We start from the raw sequence: 6,152 nt of genomic DNA, 5'->3' as shown, positions 1-6,152 counted from the left end.
AAACCAACCTCACAATACTGTGGCGCTCCCCGCCATGGGACACCCCCCTCCCCCCGGGAGTTGTCCACACGAGGCCTCCAGCAATTTGTCAAGGACAGTTCGTGTTTCCCCTTCCCTAACGCTGGATCACGGATGCTTCCTTCGGCCTGGGCGTCTCTGCTGTGGTAAAAGCCACAACTTGTGTTCCCCGGTCTCTCCAATCTTGGCCACAGCAGTTTGCACTGTCTTCCCCTCTCTTACGGATCCTAGATGACTTCTGAGTTTTCAGTCTGTTCGGCTTCGTACTTGTTATTAGGACAGAGTGGTGACCCCTAAGCTCCTGGCCTGTGGAACCAGCCTCTGCCAGTTTTAAATCTCCACAAACAAGTGAATGAAAGGGATATATGCCCATAATTTGAAAGTCAAATAATCCTGCAGCACTTACTCAGCAAAGCCCTAGTCGTGTATCCACATCATTCCTGACTGCACTGCTCAGAGGCCACCATCTGCAGGTGGTCAGAAGTGCTGAGGAGGCGATCAAGGCAAGAGAGGGGGTTGAGGGGTGCCCTCCTGGGGGAGGGGCTGCAATTTTCAAGAGGACATTCGGAAGGTGACATATGGATAAAGGAGGGAGGGAGGGATTTAAGGGGGTACTTAGAGGGTAAGCTGTCCGGGAAGAGAAATGAACACAAAATCCTGGGGGCAGGAGTGTGCCAGGCTGTTCCGGATCACCGCTTCCCACGATGATGTGTGGAGGAGTACCGGGGTGGGGAGGCGTGCGGGGGGCTTGGTAAAATGCAGATTCCCATTCAGTAGGTCTGGGGCGGACCCCGAGACACGGCATTTCTAAAGATTTCACAGTAGGTGCTGATGCCGCTGGTCCAGGAAGCACACTTGGAGTAGCAAGATCCTAGAGAGGACCTTAGAGCGGACTGACAGAGGGGCCAGTAGGCAGAACCAATGTCACAAAGCCCAGAGGGGACCAGATCTTGCCATGCCTTAGGGGGGCCACTGTCAGAAGTTGAGCTACTGTTGTAAACGAGATGGGAGCAGAGAAGAGATGCAATCTGGCTTCTCTTTTAGAAGCATCTCCGTAGGGGCTGTGCTGAGAAGCGACGGCGGGAGGGCAAAGGCGGCTGGGCGGCCGCTGCAGGAATCCGGATGAGCAAGGGCGGCCCTTCCGACCTGGAGGCGGCCCTTGGAATGGGAGAGGAGGTAGCAGCGGGCGGATGTGTGACGGATCGGTCGCAGGAGGGGAAGGAGAGTTGCTTGGAACAGAGTTGCCATTTCTGCCCCAGCCCTCACACCCATCTTCTCTCCTGTTCCACTGCCGCTCTTCTAGTTAATTCCAGTGAATTTCCCCATTAATTCTCATTACTGTAATTGTCTGCGAACAGATACCGCAAACACCTTCTCGAGAAATGCTTGGTTCAGTCCAGGCCTTTGTAAAGACCTTGCAGTTGCTTAGAGAGTCCACAGCCTAGCCGGAAGAGCCTTCGGACACTGGCCCTTTCCCACACTTGTGGGTCTCCCTTTCGTGAACCCATTACTCTGGCCCGGGGCTTCACGACCCTCTCCCCAGCACATGCCGTGGAGGAGGGACAGCTGCGGGATACTCGCAAGTCCTAACACCGCCCCGTCGCCTCCCGTTCAAACACTTTCAGCCCGTGTTCTCCACCGTTCCTTTATTGTTGTATGCCATTGCTTCTATCAGTGCTACTCAATATGGAGTCCAGGGACCAGCGGCATCAACATCACCTGGGAGCTTGATAGGAAAACAAGTTCATGGGCCTCACCCCAGACTACTGATTTGGAATCGGACAGCAGGGCCCAGGAATCCGTGTTATAGAGAGCTCCGCAGGTGATTCTTACACACGCTCGAGCTTAAGAACTAGTGAATACCACCGTACTTCAAATTGAACATCAGTAGGTCCCTACACCGTACTGAGAGAGCTGATCTAGACCACTGGGCTCAACCCTGGCTGCACATCAGGTTCATCTCCGACGTGCGGCCAGGACTGAGAATCTTGGGAGTTTGGCAGACGGGCCTATATTGTTTCCCACACACAGCCGCCATCTTTTCTGCCTCTTGCTGGGCGCTCTACCTGGACTGTGTGTCCGTGCCATTTCCATACTGCCCAAACTATCCATTCTAGGAACAGACGGAACCCAAATAAAGCTTCCCCTCAGACTGGTCTCTGACCCTCTTTCAATTTCCTGAAGCCCCGCAGGTGGCTTCTATGGCACTTGTAGCCAAGTAAGACTCCTACATTGTTCTGTTAAAATGCAGCCTCATCCAAAGAAATAGTGTTTCTCAAACTGTGTCCTATGGAGTATTCGTGTTCTGTCATATACTGATGCCCGTTTTGTGGAACAACTGTTCTTTGGTCAAAACATAAACACTGAGGGGCGCCTGGGTGGCTCAGTCCGTTAAGCGGCCGACTCTTGATGTCAGCTCAGGTCTTGATCTCAGGGTCGTGAGTTCAAGCCCTACGTTGGGCTCCAGTACTTAAAAAAATAAAAACTGAGAAATATTGCACACCACGTGATTTCTGCACATCACTCTGGGTTTTTCTCCCATCCCTAGACTACTGTTTCTTTTTGCTTTGTTACTGCATTTTCTTTCATGGAGCTGGAATTCATATAACACGAGAACAGCCATTTTTGAAGTGAACAAGTTCCATGGCATTTAGTACGTTCACAGTGTTGTGTCGCCACCTCTGTCTATGCAGTTCCAGAAGTAGATTTTCATCACGTCGAAGGGAAAGCCCACACCCACTCGCAGGCACTCCCCATTTCTATCCCACCTCCAGTCATTAGGCATGTTCTTTCTTTTTTACTTTGAATCTATTTGCTCATCAGAAAACTGGGGATCATCCGTCACCGGGTTGTTAGAAGAAACGAGGCAGGTAATTTGTTTAAGTTGTCCAGCACTATACACGTTGGGTACCTAACAAAGGTTGGATCCTTACTTCATTTTCCCTTCCGTCTTGTCATTCTTTTTTTTTTTTTTTTTTAAAGATTTTATTTATTTGAGAGAGAGAGGGAAACAGCATGACAGGGGAGAGGGTCAGAGGGAGAAGCAGCCTCCCCGCTGAGCAGGGAGCCTGACGCGGGACTCGATCCCAGGGCTCTGGGATCATGACCTGAGCCGAAGGCAGTCCCCTAACCAACTGAGCCTCCCGGGCGCCCCCAGTCTTGTCATTCTAGTGTTTAAGGTGTCAGATTCCACAGCGCTCAAAAGAAGAAAAAAGCTTTGTAAATTCTTCCCTTAGCGAAATAAAAATATATCTTCCCCTCTGAAAGGTGGCACTAAAGTAACTGGTATAAATACAACGACGACAATCCAATATTACATTTCTATTTTTATTTTAAAGCTCTTTTTTGGAAATTATTTTAGATTTACAGAAAGGTTGTAAAGATCATACAGAGTTCCTACACTTCTTCGCCCAGTTTATTAACATTTATAAATGTTAATGTATTATGTATGTTAATGTTATTAATGTTAATGTTATTATAAATGTTAATGTATTAACATTTATTAAATGTTAATGTATTAACATTTTATGCAACTCTGGTACATTTGTCAAAACTACAAAATCAACACTGGCACATTCTTATTAAATAAAACTACCGACCTTACATGGATTTCACCAGTTTTCCCATTAATACCCTTTTTCTGTACCAGGACCCAATCCAGGATCCCACATGGCAATTAGTTGTCACGTCTCCTTACTCTCTTCTGTGACAATTTCTGTCCTTGCTTGTTTTTCATAACTGAGGGTTTTGAGGAGAGCTAGTTAGGCATTTTGCAGAATGTCCCTCAATTTGGGTTTGTTTATTTATTATTTTTTAAAGATATTTTTTATTTATTTGTCAGAGAGAGGGAGAGAGAGAGAGAAAGAGCACAAGCAGGGGCAGAGGGAGAGGGAGAAGCAGGCTCCCTGCAGGGCAAGGAGCCCGATGCGGGGCTCGATCCCAGGACCCCGGGACCATGACCTGAGCTGAGGGCAGATGCTTAACTGACTGAGCCCCCCCGGCGTCCCATCAGTTTGGGCTTATCTGATGTGTTCCTCACGATGAGACTGGGCTTACGGGTTTTGAGACCGACCATAGAGGGGAGGCGCCCCTCTTGTCACATCAAATCACATCAGGTAGCACAAGGCATCCACAGAACTTATTACTGGTGATGTTAACCTTGAGCGCTAGGAGAACGTGGTGTCTGTCAGGTTCGTCCACTGCAAGTTGTCATTTTCCCCTTTCTATCCTTGGTTCTTTGGAAGCCAGTCACCATGTAGCCCTGACTCAGTAGGGGAGGGAGAATAAGTTCTGCCTCCTTGAAGGGGCAGTATCTACAGATATTTGAAATACTTCTGTAAGAAGACTTGTCTCTTCTCATTTATTATTCAATCATTTGTGCATTTCTTCATAGTCCAGCACTATGTTATATATTTGTTGCTCAAATTGTTCCAGTTTGCCCACTGGGAGCCCTTTCAGACTGGCCCCCGTATCCCTTTGACACAGGGCAGTCCTTCCCCGCCCCCACCCCAGGATGTTAGCTTTTGATGTAAAATTTGGTTTTCTTCCCCAGCTGTGCACTGAAATTGCTTTAAGGTCCTTTAGATTACAATGGTTTCTAGATTGTCAGGCCAAAGTCTAAGTTTCTTTTCTTAGTTTACCAGACCTTTCTGTGACAATACAATTCATCTCTTTCTTTCAAATTGCATTTCAAAAAACTTACTATGGCATTTTCAAACACAGACCAAGCTAGATAGAGAAAAGAACATAATAAATCTCCATGTGTCCATCTCCCAGCTTCAACACTTCTCAACATTTTGCTCATCTTGTTTCACAGGTCACCTCTCACATGTTCTGCCACTGGAATACTTTCTTTTTATTAGAGAGGGGAGGAAGGGGAGAGGGAGAGAGAGAATCGTAAGCAGGCTCCTGGGTGTGGAGCCTGACGCTGGGCTCAATCGCACGACCGTGAGATCATGACCTGAGCCGAAATCAAGAGTTGGACGCTCAACCGACTGAGCCACCCAGGCGCCCCGCCACTAGAATACTTTAAAGGAAATCCTAGGCAGGGGTACCTGGCTGGCTTAGTTGGAGGAGTGTGTGACTCTTGATCTTGGGGTCATGTGTTTGAGCCCCATGCTGGGTGTAGAGATTAAATGAATAAAAAAAAAAAGGGGGGGGGGCGCCTGAGTGGCTCAGTCAGTTAAGCAATCGCCTTCAGCTCAGGTCATGATCGCAGGGTCTTGGGATCGAGTCCTGCACTGGGCTCCTTGCTCAGCAGGGGAGTCTGCTTCTCTCCCTTCCCCTGCTCCTGTTCTCTCTCTCTTTCAAATAAATAAATAAAATCTTAAAAAAAGAAAAAAGGAAATCCCAGAATCCCAGACATTCTATGAATTCAGCTGTAAAGAGTAGTGTCTTTAACAAGTGAGAACTTTTAAACAAACGAACGAAACAAACCATAACCACCAAAAATCTATTGCACCTAACAAAATTAATAATTCTTTAATATCCTCTAACAGTCCATATTCAAATTTCCCCCAAATTTCAATAATTCAATTTGTTCAAATCGGTATCCCTACAAAGTGCACACGTTACATCTTGTAACAGTCTCCCCCTCTTGCCACTACCCCTTCTGCAACAGACTTTTTAAAAACCCAGTTGTTGAAGAAACTAGGTTTTTTTTGTCCTATCAAATTTCCTACATTCTGGATTTGCATGATTGTATCTTCATAGTGTCTTTTAACATGTTAGTCTACTCTTTGAACTTCCTGTAAATTGGTACTTAGAGTCTTAGATTCTGCATGTGTACCTGTATGTATCCGCGATATACCCGACATCTCTTTATATCTATCTGTATCTTTGCAAAAAATACTTGATTGGTGGTGAAGTCCGCTTCCCAGTGCATCACAGTAAAAGCCCTATTATCTGGTTGTCCCGCTTACAATTTTCCCCTTTGAGACACCCGGCTGTCCTCTTTATATCTGCCATTTCTTCTCAGTTCCCTTCACAGACTCTTATGTTTTCAAGTTATTGTTCTTCAGGGCCCCACTGTCACTGGCCTATATATATATGGTCTCTATATGGTCCCTTTTTCCATATTCCTAAGGCTGCGGACTCAAAAGTCTGTATTTTTGATGCAGACCCTCTCCACTGAA

The sequence above is a fragment of the Eumetopias jubatus genome, unplaced genomic scaffold (assembly GCF_037043125.1).
Source record: "Eumetopias jubatus isolate StellerSeaLion01/CBP00866 unplaced genomic scaffold, mEumJub1_p1.0 scaffold_11, whole genome shotgun sequence".
NCBI classification, from domain to species: domain Eukaryota; kingdom Metazoa; phylum Chordata; class Mammalia; order Carnivora; family Otariidae; genus Eumetopias; species Eumetopias jubatus.
The sequence above is the reverse complement of the archived record's forward strand: the minus strand, read 5'-3'. Positions refer to the sequence as shown.